This window comes from Apus apus, chromosome 2, assembly GCF_020740795.1.
Source record: "Apus apus isolate bApuApu2 chromosome 2, bApuApu2.pri.cur, whole genome shotgun sequence".
Lineage (NCBI taxonomy): Eukaryota > Metazoa > Chordata > Aves > Apodiformes > Apodidae > Apus > Apus apus.
Window position 1 is genome coordinate 19,240,496 of NC_067283.1, and position 18,696 is coordinate 19,259,191.

Below are 18,696 nucleotides of genomic sequence, written 5' to 3' on the forward strand. Positions count from 1 at the left end.
GTTGTACTACAAGGGCAGTTTCCTGTCATTTGACAAATTTTCCATTTTAAAAGGATGTATTCCCGTACTACACATCACAGATGTGAATTGGGACAGTATCCCTCTTCTACCTCCCACTTCTGCTTTTTGCATGGATGTGCAATGAAGCGGTGTGTGAATATTCACCTCTCGGTTCTGCTTGTCATAGGAAAAGGTTACTTGTTTGTAAATAATTTTGCCATCAGACTTTTCCTTGGGATTGTCATGCTTCACTCATGAGAAAGCTTGTTAGCTTTTTTTTTTTCCTTTCCTGATAGCTCAGGGATGTGGACTATGTACGGTCAACCAGGCTTGAGAACAGTTACTGGTGTGATCAAAGTAGCTCAATAAAATAGTCTGTCATCCATCTAGAAATAAGGAGGTTGCTATCCCTAGTGTTGCTATCCTGAATGTAGATGATTATGATTCATTTCATACTGTTTGTGAGCTGCTTTGCACTGTTGACGTTTGTGCTTCAGGAGGTGCTTGTAATCCACAGACTAGTGTTCTGTAAGTGCTGTCCCATGCAGAGTGCCCAACTTGATAAAATTGATGATAACTGGAATTCTGTATATCTAAAGAAAAAAGGGATTTTCCTGTCAAATGTTTTTTGGGTTTAAAAATGGTGACTTCAGAGGCCAGTGCCTGGGTCTTCCAAAAAAACAAAAACAAGCAAACATAAATAAATAAAAAGACATTTGATAACCTAGAAAGATGTTACTTTTTGATGATCTTTCCAGTATATCTGAGAAGTCAGAAGGTAAAGAAATAAAGTGCAACTTGACAAAAGCTAAGCTGTTGGATTTTGTAAATGAATAGAATAAAAATATAAATGTTGACATAAAGAAATAGGTCAAGAGGAATTGGACATAAAGGCTGGAATTAAGATTAATTATGATCATAGGTTTGCTTCAGTGTTTATTGAAGACAGTCTTGAAAGTAAAGGCTAATGAAAACTGCTTGGAAATGTGAGAATTGCCCTCTCTGATGGAGACGTAAAGTTTTAATCTCAAATTCAGAACACCTGGTAGGCTAGTCCTCACCCCAGAATTCATTAAAATATCACCCTACTAAAGAGCAGACATTGTCCTTTTTAAGAAGGAAAAAAAATACACGCCATTGCCACCTCATTAAGTGACCTAAGTGCCAGTTCAAAATGAAATAGCAGCAGTATAAAAGTACATAAAAAATAGTATAAAATGCAGTTTGGAGTACCAGTGTGGTTTTTGATTGGTCTACTAATTTTTATTGGTAGTTGCTTAGAAACATCTGAGTTTTTTCTGTCTGGTGTCTGAATATGATATGGAAGCTATTAATAGACTGTTGATTACTGTTTCCATAGGGTTTAAGTATTGAGGCAGATAAGGAACAGACTAAGGAGAAGAAAACAGCTTCCTTCTTAGGCAAGGTAGAATGATCTACCAAGGGAAGCCGTAAGGGGAATGTGTTCTGATTTTTTTATAAGGTTGCATAGCTGGCTGAAAATGTGTTTGTAGGATAGTATAAGTTTGAGAACACAAAAAGTTTATGTCCATAAGGTACTGCTGGTACTATGTTGTTACTCTGTGCTTAGAACTGAGTATTTAAAGAAAGTGAGCTATTGGGAGATACTCAGATAATATGCAGTATTACAGAACTGAGAGGCATTTTTTCTGCATTTCTCTGCAGCATTGATTCATCCACCTTTAGGATTTTTTGTATGGTTTTGATCATGGCATTTTTCAAAAAGAAAGAAAAATTATCAGGAAGACCAGATTGGCATTAAAAAGAAAATCAGAAAGTCATGTTTCTGAGAAAAGGTTAAATGGATGGAGTTTTAGACCAGAAGAGGGAAGCTATTGGGGAATAACTGAGTGCATACCTTTACCAGTCTATTCCAGGCTCTTTTAGGTAAAATGATAATAATTTATTGTTACTTACTACCTTTCATAAATCTGGAGAAAAAGAAATATTTAATTTAATTCAAATTCAGATTTGGGAACACATGTAGGGGCAATCACATAACCAGAGCATGTTACAGTCTTTAGCTTGGAGAAGACTGAGGGATGACCTCATTAATGTTTACAAATATGTAAAGGGCAGGTGTCAGAGGATGGAGCCAGGCTCTTCTCAGTGCTGTCCGATGACAGGACAAGGGGCAATGGGTGCAAACTGGAGCATAGGAGATTCCGTGTAAACATGAGGAAAACCTTTTCCACGGTGAGGGTGACAGAGCATTGGAACAGGCTGCCCAGAGAGATTGTGGAGTCTCCTTCTCTGGAGACATTCAGAAACTGCCTGGATGCCTTCCTGTGTAACTCTAGAGGATCCTGCTCTGGCAGGGGGGTTGGACTAGATGATCTTTTGAGGTCCCTTCCAACCCCTAACATTGTGTGATTCTGTGATTTATTCATCTTTGGCCATCTATCCTGTTCTTAAACTCTGTCTGTTGAAAATAGAGGGGAGCAGACTCTATTGTATTTGAGAGCATGGAAACGAAGTAATGAGACTCTTGAGTTTTTTCTATATAGGAAATCATATACTTGCCTAGCACTAAATTGTATATTCACATAGCACTGTTTACACTATTAATGCAAACTGCATGACTAGGAAGCTCAGAGGAATTACTAAAAGCTCATTTTCATACTGATAACAAAGCTCTTCAAAGCAAGTACTGAAAAGGTTCATTTATAAAGTTATTTTTGCTTTGTCTCACCGCCCTCAGAGTAAGAAATTTCTTCTTAATATCCAATCTAAACCAACCCTCTTTCTTGTCCTATCACTACATGCCCTTGTATAAAGTGTCTCTCCAGCTTTCCTGTAGGCCCCTCTCAGGTAAGGGAAGGCTGCTAATTCTTTGTAGCTGTTTAACCCTTTACATTCCTGTTGAGCAACCTATTACATGAAGCTGGAAGTAAAAAGAGCAACTTATTACAGGACATGTTTTATTACATCTGATCTTGTTCTGTCCTTTCTGCAAATATTCAAGCAACAGTGTATGTATTTACCCTTTCTGGAATCAGTGCCAAGTAATTTCTCTCTCAGTGGGATTTTACACTATTTGTAATACACGTTGTTTTCATGAGAGCTCATTGTTTATGTGAGTAACGTTGTTGTTGCGTGGAAATCTTGGCCCTTGAGAAATAAATGGGAGATTTATCATTGTCTTCAGTGGGACCAGGATTATAATTCCTTTTGGTTTACAGATTGCTCATCTTGTTCCACTGGAATCTCTTCCTTGTTCCATATAATTATTTGGTTCATTCCTCTCTGAAGATAGAGTTCCAAGTTCTGCCACAATGAGGGGTGAATAATTTTGACCTTTTGATATTTGATTGCTCTGTAAAGGAGAGATAAAGGTGGAAAAAGACAGTGTCTGATCCCTTCCAGCTGGACCAGATGTATGGATAGAAAATAATGTTTCTCATTATTTTTGTTTTTCATGTTGTCCTGCGGCACTTCTTGGCATTTGGTTTGTTTGTTTTTTTTTATATTGCAGGAGCACCTGGCTTGATTTTACTAAAGCAGGAGCAGTAAAAACTAGTTTTGTACACAGAGCTTGGGAAGTATAGATTATGTGGATCTCCTGCATTTGCTGCTCTTTACTTTTATCCTCAAATTAGGATTATTAAAAATACCATAAAACAAAAGTATACGTCAGCATTGTTTTTACACAATTTATTGGTAAATGCTGGAAACGTAGTGACCATTTTTTCCAATAGTTGAACTGCAGGCTGCAGTCACCTTGTGCTGAACTCTTTTCTGGTTAAAGTGCAGTTTGTGGTTTTGTTTTTCTCAGCATGGGCCATCAAAGCACTGTGTTTCATAGGTAGGATATTGATAACGAAGTGAGCTTTTTAATCATGAAAGATTTAATTTAAAGCTGGCTATGAAACAATGATGTAAAATAACTTTAAATGTACAAAATGCTTTATACCATTAAAAGGCAAAGTGCTATACAAATGCTAAATTATTGTTTTGTTAGTTTAAAAAGTATAGTTTTGACAATTAAGTTTTAGTCATATTATAATCTTGAACATTTCATAATTGCCAGCTAGCCTGCCACCTGCTCTCTTCTGCCTTGAATCTTCCCACATCTGTGCTGCTTTGAAATCTGAGTATGCCTTTTCTTTAGTAGCAAATAACATAGTACTTGTTCTAATCAGACATCATATGTCGGATTACCTGAATACAGTTTCCAGGCTTTTAAAAAATGTTAATTACTTACACAAGCAGTTTGTATCTTATCAGGATTAAGGTGCTGTGTAAACCAGATGTTTTAATAAATTGGTCTTTGAGAAGGGTTATTTGTTTTAGTGTGCTACCTGAGGTCATCTAGTTTTGAAATAATGTAATTTTCTTTTTTTAAGTGGTGAAACAAATACGGTATCTGACAAGCGTGTTTGTATTCTAAGTCTTTTTTATTCCTGGGACAGGTATAAGCAAGCAACTAGCAGTCCAGCATTCCTTGTGGTGTCCTGCTAGTGCCTTAACCCTGACCCAGAGGGATTGCTGTAGGTCGAGAAAGTAAATCACTCTGTGTGCCCATTGAATTTAAGGCTCTATATTAAGACTGCCAGCAACCATACCTGTTAGTGTCAGTTATGAAGCTATTCACTAGGAGCTAGTCTAAGCTCATAATACATTTTAACCTGAGCTCCAAACTCTCATCAAATGGTGATGACTTTGAGTCACTATTGATCTGGGCCATATTGAATTTAGTAACCCTGAGGTGAAAATCTCAGTATTCTATTACCAAACTCTTAAGCAATGCAGTGTCACTGAAAATATAATCCATTAAAAAAAAAAAAAAAAAAAAAAAAGAAAAAAATTCACCCCAAAATCTTCATCAGAGTGGTACTGAAAGTGTTAAGTCAGACTCCAGGCCTTCCTGTGGTTTATTATGCATTGTGTCACTGCAAATATTGGGCACTCAGCCTGAGAAGAATATTGGGGTCTGTTTTTAAATAGCTCTCTAGTTTCTGTCCTATCAGTAACTTCTAGTTACCATATTACATTACAGTTATTAGTGTTCATGAAAAAGCTACTTTTGTCCTATACACATACTTTTAAAAATAGACAGTCGAGTCTGCCTGCATACTATACTTGAGCAACGTGCAATGTGTATGTCTCTTCTGTGCAGCAGAATTCTGTTAATAAAATATTGATGCTAACAGTTAGGACAGTGTGTGGAAGGCACCCTTTTGTTATCTACTGCGTTTGAAGTAGGGAACAGGACTTGATTTACCAAAGGAGTAGAGAGGTATCTTGGTTATTCTGAAACATCTGTATATTTTTTTTGTCCCATACATACATATTGGCAATTCTATTCCTCTTCTGTTCCTTTTGCTCACCACCAAGTTAGTCAGTGTAACAAACAAAAAACCAGGAAGACTGTCAAGGAGCAAACTTACCACCCAATGTTTTTGTTGGTTTTATGGCTAATAATTTTCTTTCTTTATGTGAGTGCTAAACCAGTGCATTCTATTTCTAGCAAATGAGTGTATTTAGCGTATTTCTAGCCAACTGGTGTTTTTTATTGTTTTGTTTAGAAAAAATAAACTTATGTACTGTTTGAATCACTTGCCTCAAATGCAGACAATAACCTTAATTTCAAGCTTCTGTTTTAAATACTTGAGCCTCTATGGACTTTATTTTGGACTTGAATATCTTTAAGGAGAGCATAAATGTGATATTTTTTAATTATTATTTTTTTAAAGAACACCTATTTTTAGTCATTGGGTTTTCCTTGGAGAGGATGACCCACATCTTTAAATCTAGAATAAGACCTCTCTGCTTTTGAGCTGTGAATATCAAATCTTTAGGGTCAGAAATCTAATTTCGTCTGCAGCATTAAGCATGCAATGCTTTTAATCCTCCGTTTTTCTTAAGGAAGAATAAAAATATAGGATGGTGATGATATATTCTGCAACTAGCATCTCAAGTTGGTGTTTTCTATGTTGTGGCATATGTACATCAAAGAACAAATTGTCTTTGTAAATACAAAGTAAAGAAAATAAATTTTCCTAGCGATAGATTCAGAGAAAATAGTTGTTACAACTGGGACAAATGCCAGAAGTAGCAAGCATTGAACCAAGACTTAAGCAGTTTTTCCTAAAATAAGCTGTGAATATATAGAGATGGTGAATAAATCCTAACTGAACAACTGCTAAGTAAGAATGTGGAATATATATATGTAATTTATATACGTAATTCAATAATATTCTGCTCTCAAATGTGCCAATGCATGGCTAGATAGAACTGGTTTGGGTGGAGAGGTGTTGTAATCTATGCAAACAGGAAAGTACTGCCATGAACCTTTAAGGAGAGTATTAAAAGGCATGTAAATCATACAGAGAAATAATTTGATATGACAGCCAGGCAAAAAGTGTTTTGGAAGCAGTATGTCTCACAGCACAACCCAAATTCAATCGAGACTGCAAAAGAAACAAACAGCCAAAATATATTTCCATAAGGATATTTCCTAAAGATAGTAACAATATGTTATATAAACACTTATACACTAGTTTTCCTTATGCTGTTCTCAGTTTTTCAATTCTGTCAGTTGAAAACTACCCAAGTGTTCAACTTAATTGTGCAAAGTGTTAATCTGTGTGGACAAGCACACAGGGGTTTTTTAATGCAGCTTTGTTTCTGCACTGGGCAGCACTATAAGCTCGGTTTAGACACCTGCCCGGGTCTAAGCTAGGGCTATGTAGCTTCTGTTATACTAACTTTTATAACTCAGGTTGGACTTAATTTACCTCAGGTCTTGAGTCCTGTTTTGTTTCTGAGATTGACATGATAGTTGTCTGTCATAGAAAAACATGGTTGTTGGCATGAAGAGAAGCCTCTTACCTGTGAGGAGAAACAGGAACTCAGTCTTTCCCAGTCAACCACCGAAAATTTGACTCTTTTCACTGGGACTGTTTCTTCTGTCCTGAAGCTGATACCCATTTTACATAAATTTCCAAGAAGCTGTGCAGTGTGTTTCTAAATATTAGTCTGTCTTGTGCTGCCTCTCAGCCTAGGAGAGATGTAGAAAAACATCTGTCAGTACTGATCCAGTTTAGCCCAGTTGGAGTGAGGGATGGTGGAAAAACCTGATTTTCCTTGGCAGTGCTTCCTCCATGTCACCTCCCAAACAAAGTCACTGCTGTCTCAACTTTGAAGAGAAGAGCAGAGAAGCTGAAGGAAGAGACTGAAGTTGCGTGTATAAGGGGTAGAAGCTGGAAAAAGATGTGAAAGCTGGTTAATCACTGTGAAATTTATCCACTTACTCCTGCCTATCCAACAGAAGGGAGAGAGAGCATTGACACAGTGTACCCTCAGAGTTTTGCCAATAAATGAGAGGCAAGGATGGCAAAATCCCTGAAACGGGATTTTCACAGGATCTCCAACTTAGGGATCAGAATTTGCACCATCTTTGGTAGTGCAATTTGGTCAGTGCTGCTCTTTTCAGCTTTTTAATGTGAATTTGAAAAGTGCTGACTGTTGCAAATAATTGCTTTTCTTGGTATGAATCTAGCTACCTTTAAAGTGGAGAATGAAGTTAGTTTCAAATAAATCCAGCTTTAATAAATCGATGTAAATAAATACTGTTGTTTCTATATAATGTTTTCCAGGCAAACCAGTTAAAATCTAGTTAGATTCAGCATCTTGCCTTCTCCCACAATGCTCAGTGTTGCTGCTTTCCTTTTCTTCCTGAGACCATGATTACAGTGGGATTTGGTCAAATTTATGTATAAAAATTGCCCAGAAACTATAATCTAGGGTAAATTCCAGCAGCTAAGAAGCTGAACAATGTCAGAGATACTCAGATTTTGTTTTCCCTGTAAAGATAAATAAGCAGACATTTACAACATGCATTTACTTAAAAAGTAGCAGGTTGAATGTGTTGTACAGCATCGGATTTTTTACATAGACCTCTTTAGGGAGCCTGACCATCCCAAGTTCTCCTAGTGGTGTTCTCTTTTTAATCCCAGCTTACTCTTTTGGAGAAGAGTGCTGGATTTTTTCTTTGATTTTTAACATAATGATAGACATAACTTGATGAGCCATACTTAGTACAGAAGTAGTATTTGAATACTACTGGTGGATATAATTACTCTGTAATTGTGCACTGTGTTCATACATTTGTAGGTTGCAGAGTATCTCCTGCATTCGAGTTAAAAATTAAGAGATCAGAATATCCAGTGCAAGATAGCATTGCCAGTGAAAGAATTTAATTGCATTTGATGTTAAAGGAAGAATGTTATGTAGACATTAACAGTGGTGTTGAAATACTTCTGATGGAGACAGCTGAAACTATATTATGAAAAAAGGCAAAGGGCAACCAAAAAACCCTGATTTTTAAGAAGCTGTTTAAGGTGCATGAAGGGAGGAGAAACAGGTTGCCAGCAACAGACAAGATAGAAAAAAGAATCCCAAAGTTTTTGAGATAAGATCTTTATCTTATGATCAAGTGTGCCAGGAAGCAAGACAGAAAAGCTGGACAAAGGACAGAAGAGGTGGAAGAGGACAGCACTACATAGCAGTCAGTCAGCAGGATTAGTCATGTAGTAGTATCTTGTTCATTATGGTACAGTTTGTAAGATTGAGGATGGTTTAGTGTTTTGAATGTTATTAATACCATATGTTAATGTTTTCAAAATACCCATAACATGCCATGTTATATGGAAGTGGATTAAAGAGTTTACAGCCCATATATATCAGCCCAATACTGTTAAATATTTGACACTTGCTTAGTCTGGTAGTATATTGTGAGACAACCTTGCAAGGAAAAGCACTCCTTACTGATAAAGACTAATCATATGCTTTAATGTGTCTGTATGGCTTTGAGCTCATCTTCTCTAGTGAATTTAACAGCACAGGCAAAGGTTTTTCATGTGTCAAGTAATTATGAAAAAAGTTGTCACCTGCAATCTGTTGAGGACTTATTATTCTACACATTTGTTTCTTGAAGTTTATGAAAGTTACCGCATTCTTTTCCTGAAGAATTAATTGACCTATGTGCTCTAGAAGATCTGCAATTTTGTATTCTCTATTAAATGGAAATACTTCTCAAACTGCATTTAAAAATCCAAATAGAAGGGTGTTTTGAGAGAGAATTAAATGAAGAACATTTATTCACTTTCTTTGGGAATTTGTCTCCACATTAATGTATCACAGGCCAAACCTAATTACTGATTCAACCTATAGTTTATTTGATCTGTGTGCTTGAGTATCCTACAATCAGATTTACTGAAGAGCTTCCCACTTTTTTCCTGCAATAAAACAATTGCCTTGAAGCAGCTAACAATTAAAAATAAATGAGTTAACACTTTCTGCTAAGTGCTACCATTTAAGTTGTAACATGCAATTAAATACTATGTTTTAATTTCTGTTCAATTACATTGACTTAAACAGTAATTTTAGTGCTATATTTATGAGTCATTTAATTGTGACATTTTTCCTCTAGCTTGTATGATGCAAAAGCAGATTTGATTTTGAGAATGCAGCAAGAAGTAACATCTTTGCCCCTATCTTTTGCTGCAATGATAAACAGAAAAACATAAAATTAGCTGGGTTTTGTGTAAATATGACAGAACAACTGAATTTCAAAAGCCATAATAATACGTCATAATTTGAATTATTTTTCATGTTTTTGCAAACTATCTACCTTATGGTAGTGTTGTAGGTTGTTGAAACACTCCTGCATGTATTTGGTCATGTTAAGGGCTTTTGGTTAAAGCTTTGTGCTAAGTCTAGAATGAAAGCCTGATAGAACTTGAAATGTGGAAACATTAACTGTAGAGAACTGGCTTTTTTCAGGTGTTTATTGCTAGAGACAGATGCTTTACTACTTTTTTACTTTAGTACTTTAATATTAAAATAGTACTTTAATATTAAAATAATAATTTAATAGATTTTGCTATTTCGGTTCATGCATTGCAAATAACTAGTTAATGTATTTTATATTAATACCAGAGGGAACTTGCTCTGTATTAGAATGGGTTAGGACTTTCTAACCCAAGTGCCTTCAGGTCCTTTTAGCATGCAGAAAATTACTTTGAAGCATTCCATAACTTCCAGCCTATACTTCTGGTAAATTTACACCTGAGTGCTCAGGTCCCACTTCTGTGATGTGTTAGTCTGTTACGTTCATGTAGTGTAGGTGTGTGAACAGGATCAGAAAACCATTCTGACAAATGCTTTCAAACAAAACAAAACCTGGTCTGAAAAGTGAATGTGTGTGTTTATTTTCTATAGCTAGATCCTCTGTGTCTCTGGAAGGACCTTATTTCATCCTTTTGGCAGTATCTGTTGCTTTTTTTGATCTCAGAATAATAACTGCAAGTTTATCGTCACCCTTCTACCAGTAAACCTGGTACTTTTTATGTCAGTTCCAGTTGGTGAGCTTCCAGCTTATATATAAATTGAAAGGATCATGCACTTTATTTGATACCATCCCATTTATATTACCAGACTTGTAAAGGTCTTAGATATGCTGATTTTTGCCAAGAACCAGAATTTAAAATACTTCCCCCCCCCGTGTCTAGTCCTGATGGGTATAGAACAAGAGACATTTGTTTCATGAAAATTTATGTTTTAGGGCTGGAGTGAACCTTAAGACATCTAGTTGTATTTCTTCCTGTTAAACAAGTTCAGGTATTGCAGCCATCTGTTCCTTGATTAGATGTTGAATATACCACATTTTGGTGAGGACATAGCAGCTTTGCTACCAAGAAAGGTTTTTGATATCCTGTAATTAGGCCATGCTGGAGAAGTCATCACAGAACAGTCTTTCAGTTCCTGTCCCAACCTCACAACTCACTGTCTTCCATACACCAGTGTCTGCATGACTGGTGGGTCTGTTTAAGAAAGGAGGAAGAGTATAATGTAAGAAAAAAATACACTTTTTGTTCTGGGGTTTTTGAAGTTTGATGTGAGTGGGCTAGCAGGAGAAGGATCTCAGTAAATGATGTGATGGCTTGATACGGAGAGGAGTACTAGGAGATCTGTATCATCTGAAATGGCATTCCTCATACCATAGGAAGGATGACTTCTGAAAACAAAACTCAAATTTTCTAGAAGTGCAACAGCAGGTTATAGGAGGCTACTCATCCATGAATGTGTTGTAACGGCATGGAGGAGTTCTGGGATTTTGGATACATTTCTACACTGGCTTTTATAGATAACCATTTTTTCGTCAAGCCATGTAGAATTTTAAGAAGTGCGACCTTGAAAAACCATTTATCTTTGTTAATGATTTCCTTACCTATGAATTAACTTACACTTTCACTCAAATCTAACTCTTTTAACATGCTTCGTTATTTGCAGTAGAAGAATGGGCACAAATGTGAGTGTCCCTCTGAACATCAGGAAACACACTTTTATTGTGAGAGTGACAAAGCACTGGCACACATTTCCCGGGGAGGTTGTGGGAGGGAAAGGGAAAATCTCCTTGGAGATAGATTTTCAAAAGCTGTCCAGTCGTGGTTCAAAGCAGGTGGCTGTAAGTGTCCCTTCTGGAGCAAAGTGTTGGACCAGGTGACCTTCAGAGGTCACTTACAATGACACCATTCTGTGATTCTGTACTGCTAAGTGGTATAGGTTTACTCATTGACTTTAACTCCATTCTCAAAGAAAGCAAGGGTAATGTCAGTTTTATTTGACTAAAAGAAAGTCTTCTGAGAGAAACATCTTGCTCATCCAATATAAGTTTTGTCTTTCCCGATCAAGGAACACTGAACTAGAAACACCTGTCATTAAAGAAAGTCAGGGGTGGGAAGTTGATTGGTTACTTTAAGCTATTGATACTGTATGAGGACTGTGTAGGGAATAAGTATTCCCTAATTTAAAATGAGGACATTTAAGCTCTAATCACTTTGTTCTTGGTTTTGTGTAGTTTTCGTATATGCCTGTTTTATCTTTATTTTATGGAAGTGTCATTTTTATCTGTGATCTCTTTCAACCTTTGTGATCATGAAAGGTCTTCAGTATTTCAGTGAAGGCAACCAATACATGGTGCCATTTAAGAAAGGTAGCAATAACATCTTTAGAATGTGGACATCCACAGAAGACTTTCCTTTTTTATAAGCTAGTCAGAAAAATAAGAAAAAAAAAATAATTTTAGAAGTGCCTAAATCACTAAGGGAGTAACTTCTGATTAGAATTCACTAACTTTTAGCAAAAATTATAATTGGTTAGAGTAGGAAATCTAACCAATTTGTTTTGTTATGTCTAGTGGATAACAAGGCTTTTATGTATTTCTTGTGGAGGTAGATTTGTAGACTCCTGTAGTGCTAGCAGAGATTTAAGTCTGCTATTTGTGCTGTTGTAACCCACAACAGCAGTTGTAAATGCTGGTAATCTACTCCTGTAGTTTTGAGCAGAGGTCACCAAAGAATTCTTCCCTGAAACTTTTCGTAAATACAGGTCAGGATGTTGTAGTTTGTTACTCCATAACTCTCTGATGGGTTTACTGTGGCTGGCTGCCAGGTGCCCACCCAACCACTCTCACTCCCTCACCTCAACAGGACTGCAGGAGAAAATAAGATTAAAAATCTCATAGATTGAGGTAAAGGCTTGGAGAGCAAGTAATCGGTTCCTGTCACAGACAGGACAGACTTGAGTTGGGGAAAATTAGTTTACTGCCAGTTAAGATAAGAGGTAGATAGTGAGAAACAAATACAAAACCTAGAACACCTTCCTCTCATTCACTTTGAAGTTGAAGACTCAACTTCATTTTTCCTTTCCTTGTTCCTCTACCTCCTCTCTGCTTCCAGTGGTGCAGAAAGGATGAGGGATGAGGCATTTGGTCAGTCTGTAACAGTTCCTCACCTCTGCTCCTTCTTTCTCACACTTTTTTCTGCTTTAGCATGGGTGTTCCACAGACTGCAGTCCTTCAGAATAAGCCTGCTCCAGCATAGGTCCTCCATGGGTCATGGTTCTTCAGGGCATATCCACCTGCTCTGATGTGGGGTCCTCCCCAGGCTCCAGCATGGATAGCTGCCCCAGCATGGTCTCCTCCATGGGCTGCTCGTGAATCTCTGCTTTGGTGCTTAAAGCACCTTCTCCCCCTCCTTCTCTGACCTTGGTGTGTCCAGTGCTGTTTCTCACACTTCCCCTCACTTCTCACACTGCTGTGCAGCACTTTTGCTCTTTCTTAAATACATTTCCCCAGAGGTGCCACCAGCTTGGTGACAGGCTCACCTGTCTCCGGCAGTAGGTCTGTCGTAGCTGACTGGAGCTTGCTGTGTCCAACACAGGGATTGTGGCCCTCACCTCCATTCAGGGAGGCCACCTCACCTACCAAGTCTTGCCACAGACTCTTGTTAAAAAATTCATACTTTTCCTGTCATATTCCTAAAGATTTTAACAATAAAATAATAAAGTGTTTTCATTCTTTTTCCTCCCCTGTTTTTCCAGGGGATGTAGCTTTAACTAGATGATTGTTCATATCAATGAATAGTCATTAACATGTCATATACTTTAGAGCAATTTCAGCTGTATTGACAAGAAAATATTTTTATTAAAGTAATTTAGAGATGTTTTTTGAGATTTTTTTCTGCAAAACCTGAAAGATAAGGGTCAGCATTGCTTTCCCCTCCAGATTCTGTATGAAGAACTGGAGCACTTTCAAAGGAAGTATTAAAGACCACTCTTGGCTCTGATTTCTTAAAGTAGGAATAAATAATGAGTAGGAAAGGGGAGGAAAGATGAGCTCTGAACAGCTTTTTGTAATTTGGGGATTTACATGAAAAAAGGTGGAAAACAGACACAACGAAAATATATAGTAATTTCTCAAGGGTTGGAAATTGTATCTACTGCTATTTGGAGAGTGACCTTTTAACTTAGCAGGTGACTTCATGGGAGAAGATACCTGTTATTAATGGGCTGCTCAGGCTGTGAGGAAGATGCAGAAGGTCCAATGGCTAGAAGTGAAAGTCAGAGACGTTGGAATTAATGTAGTATAATAACAATCATCTTGTAAGTATATAGCTCATCCAACACTTCATTTTTTAGGTCACCATTTGCCACCTTTTCTGTCAGATGACTGATTACTACTGTTTTTTGACTATCTGCAACTTTCTGAACATAGTCATAACTTTAAAAAAATGTCTTGCTGCTTCATGTACCTGGTTCTTAACTTGATTTATGTTGACTTCTCATCCTCCTCCCCTGCTTTTTGTCTGTCTGTTAGAACACAAATTTTTCAGTCTTAAGCTATGGCCTATTCCAAGTCTAGGAATGGCCTGACAGCACCATGTAATGCTGCCAAAGGTGGCAGTGGGAGAAGCTGTTATTCACTCAGGTTCATTCAGGCTTCCTGCTGAGATTAAGTAAGATATATATATATATATATAAAAAATATTCATATGCATATAGATGCACAGCTTAGGAATGAGAAACCTGAGTAATAATTCCTTTTGACCTGCATTAGCTGTGAAAGGTACTTGTAAATAAAGATATACAGATTTCAGTTGATGTTTCTGAATAGATGGTAAATGTTGTTGCTTTTTCAAAAATACAGGGGAGCTGTTATAATGACGTCATACAGTTAGGGACATATTAGCATTCTGGTTTCTAATATGCTTAAACTCTCAAAGTAAACATAGATTTTAAAATGTTTTATGTTTAAAAATTATCTGTTGGCATACTACTAGGATGAGTTAACAAAGAGCTTGAAGTTTAAACAAGAAATTGTCAAAATTGTGAATAATCACTACAGTTAGTCAGTGGAACAATCTAAATATACTCGTTTTACTGGAATTAAGTTATTCTTATCTTAGACTAAAAAGCAAAGATAGCTGCTTAATTGGGGGAAGAAGCTTTCAAAAAGGGAAAAGCTTATGCAAAAGAACAGAAAATTTGCAAGTCAAATACAAATCCAAAATAAGGTAAGGCCAAGACCAAAAAATTATTGCTTTTTTTTCCAAAGAAGATAGATTAAGGAGCACTGCCAAGGCTTTTGTTGAAGTAGTGGATAATCAAAATATAAAGCAGTTTCAAGCAGATGCTGGGGCTAAAAGTAATTTTTACCCACATTTACTATGAAGGAGTTTATGCAGTTTTTGACATCATGTATTGAAGGCAAGTGGCATGTTTTAGATTGAAACATTCATCTGAAGTTGATAAATAAGAAATTGCTTGGAACAATGGTTTTCACCACTAGTTGACCTAAAAAGAACTCTAATATTAAATTCATTTAATACTACTGCTAATATTTTAGCAATTACTTAAATGAGCCTGGAAATGAGAGATGGAAATAGGATACCAATCTTTTAGCATAATTGAGGAATCTGGGAAGTGCAGACTGGTTAGCATGAATTCTATACTGGCTAATTTTTTTTAAATTACGAAATGAATTATACTATTAGATGTGCCAACTGTAAAAATAATAGTAAAAAGTCAGTGTGGATTTAAATAAAAGTTAAGCCTTATTATTAGAGCTTTACAGTTTACTTGGATTTTATAAAGCTTTTGACAGGTTCTGTTAGCAAGCCTTGTTACAGACAAAGTAATGATGAGAGGGAAGAGCTTTAGAGGAATGCTTAGTTAAGGAACAGGAAACATACATCTTTGTTACTGCAAAACATCACTAGAGGAGTTTCAGGCAGATCTGCAAGGTTCTGTTCTGTATTGGAAATGGTCTATAGTGTGGCGAATTGCAAGGGGTGATGCAGAATTATTCAGGGCAGCATTAATTGAAATGTCTGTGAAATCCTCATTCTGAAACAGGCAAGGTCTAAAAAAATCTCTCCTGAGGAGTCCTGTCTTTTCCTGCAGATTCCCTCTGCATAAAAAATTCTCTTCACCTGTGTGTTTAGAAATTAATGAAACCACATTGCCTACTGGTAGTGATTAGGGTATTTTTTTTGCTTTCTCCCTCCTGTATTATGTATAGAGCTGAAATATATTGGACGGAGAAATAAAAAAACAGCAGGTTATGGCAAGAAGTGAGAAACTGTGTATAAAGCTGGCTTATAATGTTGATTAAGAGAAAAAAATTGAGAGAGCAGACAACTTCATCGTTTGCTTTGTGACAGAAATGGATTCAACTTCATGCTTCAGAAGTCCCTAATGCAGGTTGGGGGCAGCTGTGAGGGAAAGAATCTCTCTGTCCTACAACGTTTGCTGCTGCACATGGTAGAAGACTTGATACTGAAGCAAATGAGACTTCATGCTTCTTTCCTTAGGTTCTTACTCTTCTCTAAGAGCTATTGTCCACTTACGTTATGTATATTGTTTAATATTGTAATGCTTTTAATGCTGAAGGCATTCCTGTGTGAGGAATAGTATAAACAAAAATTACTACGGTTAGGTTAATATCTTGAGAACTTATGATGTAAGTGAAGATAATTAGTTGTTCTTTTAGACCTATGCAATATGTTGTTTAAGATTAAAGTATTTAAGTTACTGGGATCAGAGAATATGCAACCAAGAGTTCAAAGAAAATTTAAGGAATAATTCAATTAACTCTTTATTTTCTCGGGTGCCTGAGGGCTGAAATGGCAAATGTGTCATTCTATTTATTTATGAAGTTGTCAGTGGAATTCAGGGACCCTTGCAGGTCTGCACATCTGACATCTCTTTAGGGAAAACTGTCAAAAACTGAAATAAATAGAATTAGTGGGCACCTGGTAAATATGACCTAAGTGTAGTCCTGAACATTGCTACTATAAAAGAAAGTCAAGCCTTAAACCCTCTGGACTTCTTTGAAGGATTAATGAATATGCCTGAAGAAGGTGGTCTGATTGTCCACTTGGTTTTCACGAACGGTTTAACAAGTCTTGTGGGCTTTTAAGGAAAGAAAGCAGTTATGGCATAAGAGGAAGGATCTTTTCCCAGATAAATAATTAGTTCAAAAAATAGGAAACGGAGGGTAGAAATAAATATATCTCTCAATAGAGCAAAGTTAGCAGTGAAGTTGGCTGGGTTTCTGCTAGAAGTTGTGCTGCTTAGTTAGTACATTCATGTAGTGTAATGAACATGGTAATATGGTGGAAAAGTGAGCTTTGAGGTGAGTTTATCAATGAGAGCATTATTTGGAGTAGCGAAGATGGGAACAGACACTGAAGAACTGCAGAGCGATCTTATGAATTTGTCTGCTCGGGCAGTAAGATGGGAGGGGAACTTCCCAATATGTAAATTTGAGGTTATGCAAATGTTGATATAGTGGATGACTGTCCTAACTTCATGACCAAGATGCTGTGATCTTCGAGGATTTAGATCTTAGGCCTTATCAGTACTGGCTTCGTCAAAAACATCAGCTCAGTGTCATTCAAAAATGCAAAGATGCAAATCTTAAAAGTTGTTAAGAAAGGTGTAGAGAGCAAGACAGAGGAATGAATCCTTATTCCACTGCATAAGCATGATTAATTCTGCTTTGTGCAGTTCGGTACCTCATTTCAAAGAGGTTGGTTATAATGGAATTGCAGGTGGTTTAGAAAAAGACATCATGGACAGTATGGTACATAAAATGGCTTTTATGCCAGCAAACTAGTCTAGGACTCCCTAGCTAGGAAGAGACAACTGTGGGGGAATTCTATAGAGTGATATTTTGAACAAAGTTGTAAGTGACATGGAATGCAGTGGATGTAGACTATTTGCTAGTGCTTCACTCAAAGCCAAGAGCTACGCATCATCAAAGTTAGCAGGAGCCAGGTTCAAAACAGACAAAATAAGGTGGTTCCTTGTCTAATGGGTAGCAGAGGGGTGCAACTCCTCATGATGATGTTGCAAATCCAGGTTTATATAGTTTCAGGGAAGACTGGAAAAAAACACTGAAAGAGAGATTAATTAAGGGTTCCTACGTAGATTAAAAATACCAGCCTAGAGAAATTCCTTGAGCTGAAAATAATTAGGGAAAATACTAGGGGAAATATGGGTAACTTATATGCTTGCCTTCCACTTAGTATCTGCAGATGGCCCCTGTTTTTTAAAAGCAGTGTAGGACTGGAAAGGATGAATAATAAATACAGTCCTTCTTGTTATCACAAAGTATGTGGTGAAGTTTGCTGCTGCTGCACTCCCTGAGCCCAAGTGATGAGCTTACTGGTCTACCTTGACCATTGGTCTGACATAGGATAGCTGTCCTTACAGTTTTGTTGGTTCAAGTAATAAAAATTTTACTGGTGGAAATGGGATTTGAGTAATGACTTTGAAGGAATGAAGGGTTATGTGAACATGTTGTGGCTTTGGGTATGAGTTCAGACCATTAATACCCTTTAGCAGATCTTTAGAGCTTCACAAGAGATCTTCAGAACTATAGCAGGTCCCTAGTGTTCAGCCACAGCTGAATCACAATACCAGACATGTATTAGAATTGATGAAACAAGACTGACTTCAGAATTCTTGCAGGTAAAGCAAGAAATTGTAAGAATATGGAAGAACAGTGTAGGAGAAATGAGACATTATGGGCGAGAAATTGAATCAGGAATACTTTTGCATTCTGTTCTTACAGTTACTGGACAGAAACACAACCTTCTTTTAGGTTAGAGGTAACCTGAATTGCAAGATTGTCTGGGAATTAAATGGACCCTTTCTCTACAACCATTTGCACAGATGCTAGATGCTGCCTCATGGCTGGTTTGCAAGATCTTGAACTAGACATGCTCAAATCAGTGAATCACCAAAATTAGATGAAGCATAGCACGAAGTCCTAGCCAGATTGAAAACATCATCCAAACTTCCATACAACAGTAATTTTTA

At 36.9% G+C, this 18,696-nt stretch overlaps 1 protein-coding gene across 1 annotated transcript in view; it reads left to right on the top strand.

Annotated features, from left to right (window-relative positions):
* DNAJC1 (DnaJ heat shock protein family (Hsp40) member C1) overlaps window positions 1-18,696 on the top strand; it is a 107,130-nt gene that overhangs the window by 69,591 nt on the left and 18,843 nt on the right. The gene's annotated exons all lie outside the window — the stretch shown is intronic.